Consider the following 21,233-nt stretch of genomic DNA (forward strand, 5'->3'; position numbering starts at 1 on the left):
TTACAGTGTAAAAATAAATAGATTAACCAGCACAGTGAGGCTACACAGCAAAAAACTGCTCACACTGTAGTTGTGTTGAGTTTGGGTCATTTTCAGAACAGGTGAATCAGTCAGCTTATCTTTAGCTATGAGCTGTTTCAGGGTAATTATCCTTCACATGGTTTTATAAATAACATCCATTAGGACTTGTTTAGCAAATTGCTAAAAGAAGAAATGCACTTGTTCCTGTTAAGCCAATCAAGGTCTTTGTTTCTTTCTCTCATGCTGCATTGGAAGAATAGAAAAGTGATTGGGATTCAATAACGGAAACCAGAAAAGTTACTCTGAGTCATTTTGTATTTGCTGAATTCCTGAAACAATGTAATCCAATTATGCATTTTTATAAAAATATATAAATGAATTTCAATGTGCAACTAGCATCTGAATTTGTCTCCTGTAACCAACTGTAAAGCAAAGGAATGGTTACCACAACATTCACAGCTTTACAATCAGGGCCGGCCCGCTCATCAGGCGGGGTGAAACTTTTGCCTCAGGCGGCAAATTTCTAGGGGCGGCATCCGCCCGTCGGAGGGTGCGGGGAGCCGGCCGCCCAGCTGGAGGGGTAGCGGGCAGGACGGGGGTATTGGGCCTAGCGGCGGGGAGGGGGGTCGGACCCCCCCCTCCCTCGCCTGGGTCCCCGTCCTCCGCTCCCCTCCAGCCTTAAATACATCACAACTAGCGCAACTCGCAACAGGCAGTGGGCGGGGAGTACTCACCTCTTCCTCGCTCGATCCAGCGTGCGCTCCACTGACGTCACTTCCTGCACGCCGCCCACTGTATTGTAAATGGACGGAGCTGCAGGAAGGGACGTCAGTGGAGCGCACGCTGGATCGAGCGAGGAAGAGGTGAGTCCTCCCCGCCCACTACCTCTTACGAGTTGCGCTAGTTGTGATGTATTTAAGGCTGGAGGGGAGCGGAGGACGGGGACCCAGGCGCCGCTAGGCCCAATACCCCCGCCCTGCCCGCTACCCCTCCAGCTCGGTGGCGGCGGCGGCGGCGGCGCCCCCCACGGGGGCGGGGGGAAGTTGGGGGCGGCGCCAGCAATAATTTTTTTTTTAATTTGCCTCAGGCGGCAAAAAGTCTAGGGCCGGCCCTGTTTACAATGTGAGCTTCTGTGCAGTAAAAGTGCCCATAAATTGTCCAAAGTCCTGATCGATTGACCATCTGATTTGAAAAATGGGATTAGTCAGAAACGATCAATCAAGTCCACTAACAGGAAGAGAGCACAAACCAAAACCAAATCAGGCAAAAGTAGTTTTGTACTAAAATACCTTTAGACATCTGTGGTGTGTGGATACAGAAACACCAAAACACCTATAGATGTCTAAGGGTTAAAGTGGTTTTCAAGCACTAAAGCTTTCGACAGATAAGATATTTTACAGTCACTGTTTTTCATCTATTAAGTGTTATAAAACTCAACATTGCATCTGTGCTTTAAAACATTAAACACAGCATAAAACTAACACAAAACTGAGAAAGATTGGTAAAAAGTCCCTGGAAGGCATAGCTTCACTTTCTGGAATCTATTTGATAACAATGCTGGTTGCAGGACAAATGATTAGATTGTATTGTAATTAAGTAACTGCTAAAGGCTCGTACACATGTCCAAACAATCTGCCCAACTATCATCTAAATTTGGTCTGTTGGAAGACAGTTGGGCATGTGTACAGCTGGCAAACAACAAGACGACAAACTGATAACAGGTGGTTTGCCAGATTCATCCAGCGGATCAACCTGCACAACTATCTGGTAGGTTGGACACATATGTACAAGTGGTTTGAACAACTTTGTTGTTTTTGAATGCAGACATGTTGTGCAGTTTGTCATTTGGCTTACGCTTGCAGTATTTAGGTTAGTTGGTTTCTTCGTTGTTTGGCGTGTGTGTACGTACTTGTTGTGTAAACGACTTGTTGTGCGGTTGGTCATGTTGTGCTGTTGGCTGTATATTATGTTGAGCGTGTGTATGAGCCATAAGAAAACAAAGCAGAAAAGGATATCTGCTCCTCCTTTGGGTCCAAAATATAGGTCTTTTTACATTGTTAACTCTTTAAATATAAATATAGCTAAACACAATCTCATAATTATGTTGAGGATAAGGCAATCTTATCAATTAGCTTCTGAGTGAAGTGGACGTTTGATGATTAACCCTTAACTTTAAAACAGTTACATAAGTTTTCCTAGTAGTTTTATGCTGTGTTTAATATTTTAGACCAGAGCTGAAATGTAAGTTTCATACCACTCTGCTAAGAGTTCAGTTTCAAATGTGGCCAAATGTGATTTTCCAGAAAACTGCAATTTCTTAAAATGAATAAAAGGAGCTACGTGACACTTCCATGGTAGTGCTCTGCTGCAGAATTCCTGTATTCATATTCATACACAGTAGCTATGTAAATAGGTTTTTGTGCCATTTATTGTGCCAGTACAGGGATAGGTATTAAACATAAAATATCCATTTTCTTTCAGGTGAAGCAGTTATCTGATAAAGTTAGCATCTTGCAGAGGGAGAGATTAAGAGCTGCATTTAATGGGATCAAAGTGAATTTACATCCCTCTCTTTTACGTGTTTGGAAGACTTTCCGTGGATGAAACCAGCTCTGTTTTGGATTGAGATCTCTTCCTGAAAAATACCAAGGGAGCCTGCCTTTCCTTTTCAAGCAACAGAAGTGTAAATCAAGCTGCGCAAATGTTAAATCCATAATTCCGGGAAACAAAAGAACGATTAACATGCTCTTCAAAGTAAAACTAAAACTAAAATGTTAACATTATTATTATCTACTCAGACTTGACATTTTTACAATTTTCTAGCGTGGGTGGATAATTGTATATCATTGACGCAAAGGAAATTAAACATCACAATCCCCTCTGAAGATCCAGGTCCAGCACTATACTACAGACAGGAGAACAAATAAGTCCTCAATAAAACTTTGTTAACTTAGTAATGTCTTAATTAGCGAAGCAAATTGTGTTACATTTTGCCATTAAAAGAAAAAAAAAGTTTTTGGCTGTAAGTACAATATGAAGCAAATTTTAAATAAGACGTCACATGAGCAGCAACTTGATCTTGTGGCCTTGTTTGCTGAGTTTCATCTCTAAACAATCCTTTCTCCAACCAATGTTCATGTTAAGTGCAAAGTCAGATAACCTTCTAGTTCTAGTTTCAAGGTCATGTGATTTTAATTAGCCAAAGATGTGTTTAGAACAAAAAATGTAATTTTACCAGATGGCTTATAAGTATAGAGTGGTCTCTTGTGCTTACTGCCATACCTTAAAGGATACCCAAGGTGACATGTGACATGATGAGATAGACATGTGTATGTACAGTGCCTAGCACACAAATAGCTACGCTAGCAGAAAATGGCTTTTGAGAGCAGGAAAGAGATAAAAAGGGTTAATAGTTCATAAATGTTTGCTCTGGCGTACTCCAATGAATGTGTCATTGAGCAAACACAATAAAACGGTAAAAACTTAAAAAGTAGATTTAAACATGAACTAAAAAGGTGGAATATCTTAAAAAGTCATTTTTAGGAGAAGGAAGATAGATACAATCTTTTATTTCATTTGTTTGTTTTCGCCTCGGGTGTCCTTTCACAGCATGGCACCTTCAGACTATTTACAAAAAAATCTTTTTATGAGCTGCAAAAGTAAGCAACATTAGCAGGAGTACATGTACATTTTTGAAGTTATGTCAACACACCTCTGATGCATGAAGTTTTTTTTACAAGTTATCACTTCATTTTTTTATCCAATACTTTTATTTTTCTACCACCTGGTATGCAAATAAATACAAAAATCAATAAAATAGCAAGACAAGAAAATTAATGCACAACTTTATTTAATTCAAACCATTTATTCTCAGTGTTGTTTTGCTCTGAAAAAGGTGTCAGTTACATAGACAAAGTGGAACAATGTGAAAACTCATAAGAAATGTACAGAACCAAGCCCCTATGAATACCTGTATGTCTCTTATAAAGAATTAAAAGGTAATCTTTATAAAATATCTAAAACATATATAGAATAGAGAATTGCAAACCAGAGCCGGGACAAGATCCTCCAGCACCCAAGGCTGAGACACCAAAGTGCGCCCCTCCATCCCTCCCACCACAACCTCCCCAACACCTTAATATCTAGTTATCTGGCTTGCAGTCGCTGCTATGTATCCCCTTTTCTTATTTCTTTCTGCTTCATACACAATTAGGAATGACAGCTGAATGAATTGTGTGCCCCCTCCTACACTGCGCCCTGAGGCTGGAGCCTCTCCAGCCTATGCCTCGGCCCGGCCCTGTTGCAAACACACACACATACAATTCTCTCATATATATATATATTACAAGTTTCCAAAGTGTAGTTTTCCTTGCCCTGAAAACTGCCATTGAATTTTATTCCAACTGATTTTTATTATATATTCAAATCTTCCAATGGGTTGTTCTGAGCTCTGTGTGTTCCTGAAGCAGAGACAGCTTCTCAGAAAGTCATAACTTTCTGTACTCTGCTTCTCAGAGTTTTTTTAACTTGTTACAGACACATGTATCAACATTGAAATGTAAACAAAGATACTGTCATCTCCAGTTTGGATGTAGATCTTAAGCTGAAGAGGAGGACAAAGTGCTTTGTTTTACCATTTCAGTGATGTTCTGCTAAAAAAATGCTTGGGATAGTAGATTTAAAGAGACTCTGTAACTGTAAAAAGATCCCCTGGGGGGTACTCACCTCGGGTGGGGGAAGCCTCCGGATCCTAATGAGGCTTCCCACGCCGTCCTGCGTCCCACGGGGGTCTCGCTGCAGCCCTCTGAACAGCCGGTGACAGGCCCGACTGTAATTTCAATATTACCTTTGCTGGCTCCAGCGGGGGCGCTGTGGCTGCATTCGGCTCGGAAATAGACGGAAATACCCGATCTACGGCGCCTGCGCAGTAGAGTGGACCCGACGGCGATCGGGTATTTCCACCTACTTCAGAGCCGACAGCCGTCAGAGCGCCTGCGCAGGAGCCAGAAAGGTAAATATTACGTCACGGCTGTACGGAGGGCTGCAGCGAGACCCCCGAGGGACGCAGGACGGCGTGGGAAGCCTCATTAGGATCCGGAGGCTTCCCCCACCCGAGGTGAGTACCCCCCAGGGGACGTTTTGCCGTTACAGTTCCTCTTTAAAGCTGTGAGGAATCTTTTAGAGCAAAGTAGAAATGCTGGCTTGCTGGCTTTCAGACTACTTTAATAAAGATTACTATTTTATAACAGATGTACAGGTATTCCTAGGGCTTTGTCCTTTTGACTGTGCGTGACATTATATATATATATATATATATATATATATATATATATATATATATATATATATATATATATATATATATATATATATATCCCCTTGTACCAGCTCTTTGGATAGTGCTGTAAATGTACAGGAACCTTATATTTTTCTCAGAACGTGCTCTCTTCTCTATAAGATTAGCCACAGAATGATAAACTTTATGGGAAAAAGATGTAAATCCTAAAAAAATACCTGAAGTTTTAGTAGGTTTCACTTTTGCAGAAGGCACCGAAAGGGTTAACCATCAGTGTTTACCTTGTGGATTGCTGCCTAGGACAGTTGCTGATAAGTGCTAATTAGACAGGTTTATCTGCCTAAACAAACACAAAACACAGAGAAGTGACATCTCTGTAACAACTACTGTATATGTGGAATAAAGACTTTACATTGTGTGCTGTGCAAGACCATGAGAGTTTTTTCAACATCTAGCAAGTAAAAACACACTTAAAATTGATAATTGTTTCTGATTAAATAAACATTGATATTAATGTTGCTCACGTTTTTCTTAGTGAATTGCCAGATGCGGATTATCAATTATTCAGCATAGAAGCATATAAAGAGGTGAGGAGGATAAAGTCCTTGATGCAGAATTTTCTTTTTCCATGTGCTTTTTTCTCTAATCTTTTTTTGCCTGATTTGTATGGTTATTAGTATATAGCAAGCAAACAACTTATCAAATGTAAGTTAAGAGTACTAATACCAAAATAGGTTATTCAGAAACCAGCTTATTCCGTATGCTTTTTGCTTAAAGTGTGCTAAAAAGTTTTTTTTTTTATTTTTTTATTAAAGGGCACCCCAGGTGAAAATAAACTATGCAAATAAACAATTGTATCTATCTTCCTTCTCCTAAAAATGACTTTTTAAGATATTCCACAGTTTTATTGTTTTTGCTCAATGACACATTCATTGAAGTATGCCAGAGTTAAAATCTATGAACTATTGACCCTTTTTAAACTCTTTCCTGCTCTCAGAAGCCATCTTCTGCTAGGAAAGTGTTTTATAGTTGGAATTTCTTATCAGTGAGGGTCACACTGTAGTCACTGAGGCCAGCCACTTACATACCTGATATTTAACTCTTTCAGGCACAGAAAGAAAAAAAGAAGACAGCATAGTTATTTGTGTTTTCTCGCCACTGTACATACACATGTCTATCTCATCATGTCACATGTCACCTCGGGTATCCTTTAAGCTATACCTTTCTTATTACTTATGACACCTAAGTGTGAACCCCCAATAAGTCATACGTTTGATTAAACATGTAGGGTGGAGCATCTGCTACAGAAGAAAGATGATCCACCCTACATGAGCATAGTGGTTATAGACATAGGTGGTGGAGGTGGGTGAAATTTGCACACAGCAAAGCGAATGGGCCTCTCATAACCAGACCTGTGCTAAGGGAGAGAATCCATACAAACTCATTCTTGCATATCACCTCATGTCAATCTTCATTATTGTAATAAAAATGGCATTCTACCATCATCAACCCATCTACAGATACTCATCCACACCTGCCAGAGTTACAGCACCAAAACTGATCATACTATGCAAACATTTATTATCATCCATGGCAATGACATAAAGCAGACCTGAACACAGAACTTCCTCTCTCCTCTAAAAGATAAGCAACAACATGATGAGTTTTAAAGAAATACACTTCTTTGTTACAGCGGATACAATTCCTGCAATAAATTCATAGTTTGACTACATCCTGCTTTCATGGACACAGACATAGGGTTAACATCCTGTGTTTACAAATGATCTGCTCTGCCAAGGTAGCCAGCTGACACAGCTAGGATATCAAATTACAGTTATGATTAGTTACAGATAAGGGGGAATTAGACAGGCTAAACTCTCTAAATACATACAGGGTGCATTTCTCTATGCTTTTCTTCTGTCCTATGCAAGAGTTCAGGTCCCCTTCAATGGGTTAAGGAATTCTTATTGCATTATAGTTGTGTTCCTACAACTGTGCATTATTTATATGAGTTTTATTCAGTGGCGTACCGTTCATAGAGCGCAAGGGGGCGTGGCGCTCCGGGTGACAGACAGGAAGAGGGGTGTCAGAAAGGCAATCTCATTTGCCTAATTTAAATTCTAAAGCTGTACCGTCGCACCGCAATTTGGATTCTCTTTCCGATGATTAATTATGCCGAGTGAAACCAGACACACAGATGTGCTGTCCGCTCTGCACGCAGCCAGCATTCTGCCCCGCCTCCCTCCTTAACTGATTTGTCCGGTCCCCTCAGACCTCCGGTCGGCGCCACCTCTATCGTAATTCTATTGGATAAATTCCAGCTTCAGGCTGTGGTGCATTGTGGGAGCTGCTGTGCGATGAGCCGCAAGCTGAGACAACGTGGGAAGTGTGTGGATGCATGGCCTGCTGGAATAGCGTGGTACTCGGCAGTTGCAGCTGTATTTTCACTCTCCTCTCTTCCAATCCTCCTCATAGCTGGATATGTGTGAGGGTCTGGAATGTAAGTGGATCTGCCTGCCTGCTGCGTGACCCCACTGCCGCCAGACCGCCACCAAGTACCATACTGCCTGCCACCATTTCCCTCCAAGCCAGCAACAGCAACTCAGACAGAGTGGGCACCTGGGGGGGGGGGGGGGGGTTGGTGAGCTGAGAGGCAAGAGGGGGACACTGTGTTTTTGACACTGGACGACTCTGGACTTCTGGAAGCTGGCTGGCATGGCATGGACTGTCTGTGTGGACTGAAGAGGAGACACAACAACTTGGGCCATGACATCTGGGCCCCGAGACCCTGGAACTAGTTCTCTCTCAACTAATAGAAAGTAAGTGACACTGTGCACACAGTCTGTCATGTGTGTTTGGGGGTTAGGTGTAAACATGGTGGTGCCAGGAAGCGGACAGAGTAATATATCATATGATATATGCAGTGGTGGCACTGGCAGTGCACTATCTATGCAGCATTGAGCGTAGGCAGACAGAGAGCTCAGCAGGCAGACCACCAGACAAGAGGTTAGATCCTGAGGCTCACTGAGACTTCCAGACGGTGCCTGAATCATGGATATTTTATTGCATGTCAGAGATGTCACAGAGCAGAGGCTGACTGAGATTGTCAGACAGTGCCCGGTTGGTATGAGTGGGCTGGTAGAAAATGCCTGCACTGTGCCTGAATCATGGATATTTACTGCATGTCAGTGATGTCCAGGGGCGTAGCAATAGGGGTTGCAGAGGTAGTGACCGCATCGGGGTCCTTGGGCCAGAGGGGCCTCATGGGGCCCTTCCTAAACCAAAGTATAAGCTGTTTATTGATCCTGTAATCCCTTCTATAGAGGCTTTGAATGGTAGTAATTATCAATACACTGTTCCCCATCCCCTTCTTGCACCTCTAATACTGTGGATGACCTTGAAGCTGTCAGATAGTGCCAGGTTGGGATGAGGGAGCTCAGGCTGGGCTTGACCTGGCAGAACATGCCTGCACTGCACATGCATGTCTGAATCATGAATGGATTATTATTGCACCTGACCTGAGCAGTGGTTAGAGCCAGAGGCTGACTGAGGTTGCCAGTGCCAGGTTGGTATGATGGGGCTGGCTGGCAGAACATGCATTAATGGATGATTGATTTATTGACTGACTGATCATTGGTGACCCCATGAGAATGAGATCTCTTGCTTGTGTGCAGCATTGTCACAGATTGTCATAATTGGTTGATGGGCAACAGTGTGGGATAGATTAATGTCATAACAGAGATGGCTGCACTGCAGCATTGTCGGGTAGAGATCAAAATGGATTGGCTATATACAAGGGGTATATGGCTATATACAAGGGGAATCCGGCTATATACAGTACAAGGGGGATCTGGCTATACACAGAAGGGATCTGGCTATATACATGGGGTATCTGGCTATATACACTGGCTATGTACATGTGGTATCTGGCTATATACACTGGCTATATACAGGGGGGTATCTGACTATATACAAGGGGGATCTGACTATATACACTACCTATATACAGGGTGGATCTAGTTATATACATGGGGTATCTGTCTATATACACTGGCTATGTACATGTGTTATCTGGCTATATACACTGGCTATATACATTGGGGTATCTGACTATATACATGTGGTATCTGGCGATATACACTGGCTATATACAGGGGGGTATCTGACTATATACAAGGGGGATCTGACTATATACACTGCCTATATACAGGGTGGATCTAGTTATATGCATTGGGTATCTGGCTATAAACACTGACAATGTACATGGGGTATCTGTCTATATACACTGGCTATGTACATGGGGTATCTGTCTATATACACTGGCTATGTACATGGGGTATCTGGCTATCTACACTGGCTATGTACATGGGGTTTCTGGCTATATACACTGGTTATGTACATAGGGTATCTGGCTATATACAATGGCTATGTACATGGGGTATCTGGCTATATATACTGGCTATGTACATGTAGTTTCTGGCTATATACACTGGTTATGTACATGGGGGATCTGACTATATACACTGGATATATACAAGGTGGATCTGACTATATGCACTGGCTATATACAGTGGAAGAATCTGGCTATATACAGGGCGGATCTGACTATATATACTGGTTTTATACAGGGTGGATATGGCAATGTATACTGCTTTTATACAGGGGGGAACTGGCTATATACACTGATTATAAACTAATGGGAGATCTGGCTATACAGTATATACTGTAATTGGGGATCATGTTGGTTACCTATTCTTAATGAGGGGTTATCTAGTTACGTATACTATAAATGGGGGAGTCATCTGGCTACCTTTGCTAAAGGGGGGGCTCTCTGGCTACCTAGTTGCTGCTTCATTATATATATTTTATTGAAACACTGTTGCATCATGTGTAATTTGTAGGAAAACAGTCTGTGCATTGTGGCTGTACTATGCTACTTATACAGGGGACAACTATTCCAGGCTACCTATACCGGGGGCACCTATACCTGACATTACCATGCCACAGTACATGCACTCATTTCCTTTTTTTTGGGGGGGGGGGGGGGTCATTTAATACCCAGCACCGGGTGTCAAATGCCCTAGGTACGCCACTGTTTTTTTTAACCCAAATTGTACATATTTGTTATTTTTATCACTGTAATTCTGTCATAAAGTCATACTGATTCTGAAGTATGACTTTAAGATGTTGGTGTTTTACAAACCATTGTTGTTAGTAAATGCCCATGAACTTTGTTTCCCATTCCATGCCAGTAACCCACATATATGCAGAGCGAGCACATTAAGATTCTTGCATAGCTTTATGTATTGTTATGGCTTTCTGACTACAAATCCAATATATCCAGCAGCCATCAAAAATGACACTTTAAAATCACGGCATAAAATAATGGTCGATCATGGGGCACCGTTTTCTCACCCACATGCATCTGTAGGCTATTATTCTGTTAGGGTCACTGCGGGTATAACATTTTATGAACAATGTATGCACCAGCCCATAAAACTGACTACTCCATTATATTCACTTAAACAATTGAATTCAGTATGCCCTCATTCCTCTGTAATACAGGGCTGCTTGATAAACATGCACCAAGCATGAAGAGCCTAGGAATCTATTTCTGAATAGAAGAATTAATGCAGAGCACTGAAGCCCATATCTTGATGAAAATGAAATCTGAAAAGACAATGGAATTCTGCTACAAAGACATTAATATTTCTCAACATGGTGCTGAGATCATACACAGCTAAGAAGCTCTTAAGGTTCAGAGTCATCTAAATATGCTCAAGGATCTGACACAGCACAGGCGGTTGTTTTGTACCTGATACTATCAGTAATCGTCACATCAATTGTTGCTTCCAGATGTTGCGCTAGACTCTATAAATATACAGTAAGTCTGATTATTTATTTATTTTTACAAGGCATACTGTATTTTCAGTTCTCTACTAGACAAATATTTGAGAAAAGATAAAAACACACAAACAGATTAGGAACTTGTCAATATTTTATGTAGTTGTGAAAATACAATACTTTCCTAAAATTTAAAGGACTTGGCAGACAATTTTTGAAGTCAGGGAAAAGAGAATTTGAGCAGTCGCTCTAAGTAACAAATCAACATAACCGTTTCAGTTAAAGGGAACCTATCCCATCAGATATGCAGTAAAGCAGTCGGCACCGTCTTCAGTTGCTATTATTTATTCAGCTTAGTCATGTAAATACACAACGTTTCGGAGCGCAGCTCCTTTCTCAAGTGATGACTGTCTGACAACAAAAGTGAACACAGGTCTCCTTTATATACCAAATCACATGCCTTAATCGCACCCCTGGGCTAAAAAGAAGCCAATCACCACTCTCCACATAGAGCGGACCTGATGGAGAACACATGTCGCATGAAGTAGACCAATGGGTTAACGTCAAGAGCACCATGTGATGCGGGAGGAGGATGCGGAAGAAAAGGCACATCACGCGGAAGCGCCCCTTCTCCGCCCGTCCACGTCACATGCTCCAACCCCAGATGCTCGGACCTGATGCGGAACAGGACTCCTCAACGTCACCGCCGACGTAGGTGGTGAACTCGTTTGCCACCAGGTGCCCCGCTCCGTGAAGCTGTACTGGCCCGCAGCCGCCCCGTGTCTGCCCGAACGCATGATGGGGTGTCTGACAGCGCGGTGTTTACAATGCGTTTGCCGATACGTTGCCATGGGGATGGGATGATGTCGGGGAGGGCGGGCGGGTTCAGTGAGTGGTTGGTGGGAGTGTTAGCTGGGCGGCATCCCGCTGACCTACGTCGGCAGTGACGTTGAGGAGTCCTGTTCCCCATCAGGTCCGAGCATCTGGGGGTGGAGCATGTGACGTGGACGGGAGGAGAAGGGGCGCTTCCGCGTGATGCGCCTTTTCTTCCGCATCCTCCTCCCGCATCACATGGTGCTCTTGACGTTCACCCATTGGTCTACTTTATGCGACATGTGTTCTCCATCAGGTCCGCTCTATGTGGAGAGTGGTGATTGGCTTCTTTTTAGCCCAGGGGTGTGATTTAGGCATGTGATTTGGTATATAAAGGAGACCTGTGTTCACTTTTGTTGTCAGACAGTCATCACTTGAGAAATGAGCTGCACTCCGAAACGTTGTGTATTTACATGACTAAGCTGAATAAATAATAGCAACTGAAGACGGTGCCGACTGCTTTACTGCATATCTGATGGGATTGGTTGTCCTTCCAGCCTGGCACGTCACCTTCTAATTGTCAGGGTGCATAACTACATTTGAAGAAGTTAAAGGGAACCTAAAACGGGGGAGAGGGGGGGAATATACATACCTGCTCCAGCCCCCTCCATGCTGATCGCTCCCTCACTGTCCTCCTGTGCAGCTTGAATCCTCACAATTCAGTTGCAAAGTCCTCCAGTCTGGGGCGTAATGCGCATGCGTGACCCGGCTACGTGCGCACCTCCATCTTGTTCTCGTTGCTGGAAACTTTCTGTGCCTGTGCAGTACCACTACGCAGGCACAAAATACTCCTGGCCACAAGAGTGCAATGGGGGAACGCAGGCAGCTGGACTGTGCCTGCGCTGACTGTCCCTGACTGAAGGAATTGTCGGGACAAATTGCATAGGATTCAGACGGCGCAGGAGGATGGCAAAGGAGTGATCAGCGTGGAGGGGGCTGGAGGAAGCCCCAGGTATGTATATATTTTTTCTATCTCCCCATCTCAGGTACACTTTAACTATTAAAAACAGATTGGTTGTTCTAGGTTATTACTAAGTGTCTGCTTCCATTTACTTTTCCACTTTTCGGTCTGCCAGTGATGTTTAGCCTAGGCTATGATGCCGTTTCCTGCCCCAAAGCACACTGGGAGATCAACTGATGTTCCTGCTTACTACACATCAGTTGACCTCTGACCTCTTGCAGCAAATACTGAGAGGGACACGGGAAGATAGCTGCCCGATGTGAGGAGACAGTGGAGCCCTGGACCTCTAGCTGCAAATATAGAGATTTAGAAGAAGAAGATGGCTGGCAGGGATGAGGAATGGTAACTATAGATACAGTCACAATTCCAATGTGTGCACTGTATATGGGGTCCAGCACACCTGACTTGCATATTAGCTGTACCCCCCCCCCTCTCCCCCCCCCCCACACACACACACACTTTTAGGTCAATTCTTGGTAACAAAAATTCAGCATATATGCGAGTATATATGGTGATGCAGTAAAATACCTTCTTGAGATATAAGATAAAAGATAAATAGAAATAAGAGATAATAAAACGTTCATTCTTATTTTGTATACTTACCAAGTAAATACCATAGTAGACTAGTCATACTATTGCAAAGTCCCAAATAGCCATCCAAATCACCCCCTTAACCATTTACACAGAACGAACAATGTTTTTAAAACAAGCCTGACTGAGGCTGCCATAAGCTTGATTTACCCTTTCCACATCTCTCTTGGCTATTATGAACTGTGTTTCTTTACAAACTGAGCAGTGTGTCTACTGAAATGTTCTGTCAGATCCAGCCAAATCTCCAGCGGTCTATTTTCCACAAACTCTTAGAGGCACGCATGAATGTACCTGCCGGTAACATCACTATGAATAGGTGACACTATCTGAGTTCACTTCAAAAGCTTAAAGCAGAATATAACCCTGCATTTCAACTTTGCTCTAAAACATTATTTACAGCATATTATATGCAAAAAGCATTTTTTTTTTTACTAGACCAGCATTGAAAGGGTTAAACACAGAGGTTTAAAGTTCCGTGGAGAGATATGCAGAAGTTCAGATTGTTACATTCTATTTAGTTATATGTATCTATTGAGAAATGTTACACACTCTTTGGCTGTCCTCCAACTCCTTCTCAGTCAGAGAGATGAGTCACATTTAACACTTAGAAAATGCTGGTTGCATATAATATACTGTAAATAATGTTTTAGAGCAAAGTTGAAATGCAGGGTTATATCCCGCTTTAAACAGAATAAACTAGTTTCCCACATAAAATATTCTTGTTATGATGATGGCAGCGTCAGCATGTGTGCAGTAGCAGGTGATGGCGTTCACATAGTGTGGGTCAGACTGACCGGCTAAGTAAGGAGTGAAATGTACAATTAGCGTAATTTAATATGGCCAATTATGGTGGATCATCCACTAAACTATGAACTATGGCTGAGTTCTTTTTAAAAATAAATGTGAACTGAAGTAAACATACAAAAATAAAAAGAATCAAGCTACTAGACATAAGTGCAGGGGAACAGATTGACATAAAAACAAATATGGTGCAAGGAATTAACAACACTACAGATATTCAAGGTTTAGATGATGCCAAAACAAGGATGTACAGGTGCATCAAAAAAAAAGTGGGGTGCTCAACTGCTATGTAGGATACATTTATGCTACGATAAAAACGCTCACAGCTAATAGAACAGATAAACATTCAGGCAACAGCCCTTGCTCAAATACCTCACCTGATGAACAATCATACTAATAAACGTAAATCAACTACAAGAAATACCAGGGTTTATTTTTTTGCCAAATTGAGCAATGCACAGTATGAGAAGTGAGACAACACCATTTTTAAATGTTTTTCCACACGTTAGTATTTTAAATCCACATTAATAAAGCATTTTAAAACTGTTAGACACAGGAACTTTTTTTTTCCCTCAGCTGTCATCCTCCTGAACTCGCTACACCCCCCATCAGTGCCCACCACTACCTAAGTTGCAGCCTGTGCAGTGTTTCTCAGTCAACTGGCCCAAAATGACTGAACTGATTAGACTTTCCGTGCCAAATTTGAATGTGTTTGTATGATGTGTATTGTCATTACCTTATGTTGCTTTTTTTTGCTTTTGTAAACTGCATGTTTGTGTGCTTCTCTACCTATCTTCTACTTGAGCTATGTATTGCGCCAAACCCAACTCCAGGCAGGACCCAGTCATGCTTGGCAAAATAAACTATTCTTATTCTAAATACACCTCAATATTTTATTAAATTTTTACAATGCTTAATTAAAATGGCTGATATTTTGTTTTTAAACATATTTATAATAAGATCATACAGTGCTATGGAATTGATGGTAATCAGGGATCTGGTGAGTCTGGCCCTAAGTACCAGGATGGTAAATTTTGACCAATATTTAACACTTTGCTCCACCAATAAATCAGAACAACAACCAACCTGCCTATTTATCCTACCTCAAATCTCATCCCCTGCTCTGTGGCTATTCCTAAACGTAAACACACTTTTCTAGAATGCTTTACACTGACTGCCTGTATTCCTTTCCTGGTGGCTCCCTTTTCCGTATGTCTAAATTTCCCTTGTTCAGTTCTTGTGTCATGTCAAGAGAAGAACCGGCAAGAGACTTATGTAAGGAGAAGGCAGCTTCTGAAAGATTGAGGCAGGCAGGAAGAGGGGTACTGTAGTGCATGGTCAGGGCTGGCGCTATAATACAGGCAGGGTGGGAAATTGCCATGGGTCCCAGAGTCTGTATGGGCCCCACAAACATCTCCCATTTAAAAACCGGATTTGTTCGGCCATGTTGCTGGGCACTGTTGTTTTTGTGACTGCGGTAGGCAAGGGAAGGAGACAGGCCCTCCCCGAGGACTCCTCCTTACCTGCCAATATGCAGAGTGGTGCCCAGTGAAAGGTGAGGGTACAACGCACCTGTCAGCGTCACTCGGAACTTTAGCAAGTCTTCTCCTCTTTGCACAGTTCAGTTTCTCCTCTAATGGCAGTGGCACCTCTCATTACTGCACCACTGGTGGAATCAGAGAGGACATGATGTGACTGTGCGATGTGGAGAAGACTTGCAGAAGTTTCCACACTGCTGACAGGTAAGTTGTATCATCACTTCCACTGTGCACTGCATTGAGGGGGAGGCTGCCTAATCGTGTAGGGGGGCACATCTAGCTTTCTATATTGGGGGTGTACCTAATCCTGGAGGACACTTCTGGCTATATATACTAGGGGGAAAGCAACCTAAGACTGAGGAGCACACCTGGCCTTTTATACTTGGAAGGGCCAGCTAGCACAAGCCAGAGGGAGACCAGTGGTTGGAGTGCAGTGGTCAGGGGGGATCCTAAATTACTTTTGCACTGGGGCCCCATTGGAGGTAGGACTTGGCCCTGTACATGCTGAGGTAGGTAGCTATAGCAACACCTGCTTTCCATGCTGCTCTGGGTGGCCATTATTTAAAATTACTGGGGAATGGTCTGCTCCCCCCTGTAGTTTAACTATTCCTACAAAGGGGGACAGAAGTTAAATGTGAGGTATTCTAAACTGTGACTCTAAAAACCTTCTCAAGGTTCACTAAAATGTACTGGGCAGATCACAGTAGTCTTAACCAGTAAACAAGCAGCACAGCTTCCTATCATTTACAGCACTGATACATGTATTAATATGAGTGACTGCAGATCATTTTGCCTATCTCCATATTTGCTGAGCAGAATTCAAAAATAAAGCAAATAAGGTTATTTACACATAATGCACAAATATGCAGAGGGAAGAGGTAGCGCTGAGGGATAATCATTTATAAACAGTCAGGTGTTAGAACTCTCTCTTCTAATGGCATTAGACGGATATACTGTACTTGTTTCATTCTGATGACAGATGGCTGGACAGATGGAGAGATAGACATCCATAAAAAAATATATAATCTAATATAGAGTTCAAATCTAATGGGCTCAGTTCTTTGGATTCTGTTGTGGCCATCATATGGCAAGAAATCAATGACTGGAAGAGAAATCCATTTAAACACTGAACAAAGACCCAACTCTGCATAATTAATTACAGTAGAACTGGCAATGCACTTCAGCTCACAAAAACAAATATAATGTTGCAGCAGTGTGTGGAAGTGCAATGCATATTAGGATAGTGCTAGCACATCCCTATTGGAAAGCATCTCTGATCCAGGGTGATATAGTACCATAAAGGACAATTATGTCCTGTACCCGCAGAAAACTGGACCGAATGGCAGAAAGCAGATCAGGCACAGATTTAGGATGGACGAAAGTCAAAATGTAGAGCAAATACATTTAGCTGTGGCCAGAAATTTTCTGTATGTGTTCTTCCCAAGGCAGGCTGCCTATTACTCATTCCTGATTTGTCTTCTATGCATTATGTAAAGAGCACATGGGTGGGCACAAAGGCAATTGGACATTTAAAGAGACTCTGTAACAAAATGTTCAGCCTTATTTCTTCTATCCTATAAGTTCCTATACCTGTTCTAATGTGGTCTGTCTTACTGCAGTCTTTCCTAGTTGCACAGTGGCTGTATTATCTCTATTATATAATCTAATATTCTTTCCTTTGACGGCTTTGTCGGGCTCAGGCACTCAGGGAGGAATGTGCTGCTCTGCTTGTGATAGGTAGAAGCTATACACACCCTCTCCACACCCCCTCCCGGCTATGTAAGAGTCACAGACTGAGCTTCTCTCAGCCTATCACATGCTGGTTAGCAGCCATGTTTTTTTGTTTGTAAACACTGCCTAGAACTGGCAATTACAAGCCAGGATTGCAGCAGGGAGTGGCAGAAACAGCACAGAGGGGCCCAGGAGAACATAATGAATAGAATGGAATGCTTTTTATTGTAAGAATTTTAGAGTACAGATTCTCTTTAAGAGGAGTGATAAGATTTATTTATGGTGAACAAAATGTCATTATCGTGATGTGTGATTTATAATTTACACATTTTGGTAGAGTTGAAATAAAAAAGGATCTATAAAACATCAAATAGAATAAATTAACATTCTGTTTAGATGAGGAAGCACAGAGATCAAGCAGGGCACGACCACATTTTTTTCTAAGAATACAGTACAGAGATATACATGGCAATGTAGTATACTAAGAGGAAGGAGGGAGGGTCTCAGGAAAGCTACATTTGTTTTGGGTGGGAAAGAAAAGGCACTCATGGTGGCTACACTTGTAGAGGGAGAAAGGGAAGGCGGCGCTTGTTGTAGGGGGAAAGGATGAAAGGTGTCATGGTGGCCACACTTGTTTTGGTTGGAAGGAGGTGTCATGGTGTAGTGGCGCAACACTTTATTATGGGGGAAGGGGGTTATGTGGTTGCACTGTTATGTGGGGTTATAGAACTCACACTTGCTATGGTGAGGTCATGTTGATGTTATTATGGGGAAAGTTATGATGGCCACCAGTGCCGGGACAAGGCTCTCTAGAAACAGAGGCAGAGAGTGCGCCCCCCATCACCCCCTTCACTATGCCCCCTTTCCCCCATAATAAAAAAAGGCCTGGTGATATTGGTGTCCTGGGGATCAGAGATTGGTGGTCTGAGAATCATAGATACGTTAGCCCTGTCTGAGGTACTCAGCTAAGATTCTTATTCTTCTGAGCATTCAAATTTTCAGGGGCCTTCAGCACTGCTGTGTAGTGCCTTTATAGCAATTAGATTGCAGCAGTTACCCCAGAAGCTGTATACATTAAAAAATGAGACCTCAGCAAAAGGTGATTTAAATATTATACCTTTCCCATATGGTTTAATTCCTAATCTTCAACATTTTTCAAAAAGTGAATTCTTAGAGAGTCCGATTTGTAACAAGCAGAAGCCTATGGTTATCCCTGACATTACATACAATATTAAAAAAACAAAATGTGTAATGGTTGTCATTTAAAGAGACACTGAAGCGAAAAAAAAATATGATATAATGAATTGGTTGTGTACTATGAAAAATTACTAGAAGATTAGCAGCAAAGAAAATATTCTCATATTTTTATTTTCAGGTATACAGTGTTTTTTCTAACATTGCATCATTCTATAATATGTGCAGATTACACAACACTCAGCATTCAAAATGATTCTTTCAGAGCAGTCTGTGAACTTATGACCTCTCCTCTAGCAGAGAAAAAGTAAATAGTTCACTTACAGTTGAGATAATAAAAGTCAGAAAACAGCCCTCTCCACGACTTTGCAAGTTGTAGAGTTTATGGCTTTTTTGCATAGAGATAACAACTAGAGTTTCTTAACTCTTCCTGTACTGGAAACAATTACACTGATGTATCTGATCTTAATGTTTTATTTCTTAGCTGTACTACACATACAAATCATAATATCATCATTTTTTTTTTCGCTTCAGTGTCTCTTTAAAGAGACTCTAACTAAAATACCCCTCTGGAGGATACTTACCTCGGGAGGGGGAAGCCTCAGGGTCCCAATGAGGCTTCCCTGACCTTTGTAGATAACAGGAATCCTCCGACAAGCTTAACAAGCGAGGTTTGATTTACCTTGCCGGGATCCAGTGCATGCGCAGGCAGGCTCTTCGTTCAGGCTAGGTGTAAATAGCCAAACCTAATCGTATGCACTCTACTGCGAAGGCACAAAAGGACTCGTGCCCGTGCAGTAGAGCGGATCGATTGGGTTCGACTATTTCCGCCTTAACCCAAATGAAGAGCAGCTAGTGCGCCTGCACAGGATCATGGTAGGTAAATATTTACCTCTCCGCACTTCGGGGGACCCTGTCACTTGAGTGGAGGGATGGAGAAGGACGGGGGAAGTCTCGTTAGGATCCAGAGGCTTCCCCCTCCCAAGGTAAGTAGCCCCCAGAGAGGTTTTTTTTTCAATTACAGGTTTTCTTTAAATCTAGCAAACCAATTATAAAGTTAAATGTAAAACTGACCAGCTAATTATCTTTTCACTTTCATTCCACAGATATAACTTTACAAAAAGCCTCCCTCTAGAGCAACCTTTTAACTGAAAACCATGTGACCATTAATGTTATTATCCAGCCTTGGTAAACAGAAAAGTGCCAATACATGTTCTTTGATGCAGATTCCTGTGTTTCTGTGTAACTCTCAGCTGCCAATAGCCAAGAGAAATCTTAAGTACAAAGCAAATTAAGAAAATGTTCCTTAAATTACATTACTTTCGGCAGCACGCTGCAGATCTATTACATTCTGCCGATTTTGTAAAGAGCTGTGCATGTTTTCATTTACAGGTAGACGCAAAGACGGAAAGTCGCTGGAATTATTCACTCGTGGCCTTGCTCAGTATTATGAGTTAGACAGCAGAGAAGGGGATTCTAGGCATTAGAACACACTGACATTGCCTCAAGGCACAATACCTCTGCAGCTAAATCTTGTCTAGCTCCCTCCGCTGCAATGTCCCTTTCACTGCCTTGCTTCAAAAGCCACCATGGCAGAAACCTGCAAGAATAAAGCAAGTACAGATAGTTCATAGGACACTCAAAGGCTTAAGAAAACTTCCCCCGTTTGTCTGCTGATGTGTTAAGTCTTCTTTTGGGGAGGGTGGGAGTAAAGGTGGCCATACACTGGTCGATTTGCCATCAGATTCGACCAACAGATAGATCCCTCTCTGATCGAATCTGATCAGAGAGGGATCGTATGGCCACCTTTACAGCAAACAGATTGTGAACCGATTTCAGCCTGAAACCGTTCACAATCTGTTGTGGTGGTGCTGCTGCTGCTGCCCCCGCCCGCCCGCATACATTACCTGCTCCGCCGGCGCGACTCCAGTCCCCCGGTCACCGCTGCTCTGTCTGCGCTCTGGTCTCCAGGTCCGGCATGCCTCACTTCTTCTAGCCCGGCAGGAAGTTTAAACAGTAGAGGGCGCTCTACTGTTTAAACTTCCTGCGGGGCTAGAAGAAGTGAGGCATGCCGGACCTGGAGACCAGAGCGCAGACAGAGCAGCGGTGACCGGGAGACTGCAGTCGCGCCGGCGGAGCAGGTAATGTATGCGGGCTCTATTGCGTCGGTCGTCGGGCACTCGAACGCCGCTAGCGATGCGCTCTTTACCCGCGGGCGATCGACGGTTATTTTCCGCACGGCACGATCGACGGGATCGGACGAAATGGATCGAAATTCGGCGTGTAGCGTGAACGATTGGCAGCAGATTCGATCCCAGTGATCGAATCTGCTGTCGAAACGGGCGCAAATCGGGCCAGTGTATGGCCTGCTTAAGGGTAATGC

At 42.7% G+C, this 21,233-nt stretch overlaps 1 protein-coding gene across 7 annotated transcripts in view; it reads right to left on the minus strand.

The window, feature by feature from the left end:
- Positions 1-21,233, minus strand: part of NTRK3 (neurotrophic receptor tyrosine kinase 3) — a 977,566-nt gene that overhangs the window by 838,166 nt on the left and 118,167 nt on the right. Inside the window, exon 1 of one of the 7 annotated variants that reach the window (XM_068275173.1) lies at positions 20,369-20,421. The exons of the other annotated variants lie outside the window; for them this stretch is intronic. The gene's annotated coding sequence lies outside the window, so the exon portion shown is untranslated. Of the gene's footprint in view, positions 1-20,368; positions 20,422-21,233 lie in introns of those variants that run through there. 7 annotated transcript variants of the gene reach the window in all.

This window comes from Hyperolius riggenbachi, chromosome 3 (genome assembly GCF_040937935.1).
Source record: "Hyperolius riggenbachi isolate aHypRig1 chromosome 3, aHypRig1.pri, whole genome shotgun sequence".
Taxonomy (NCBI): domain Eukaryota; kingdom Metazoa; phylum Chordata; class Amphibia; order Anura; family Hyperoliidae; genus Hyperolius; species Hyperolius riggenbachi.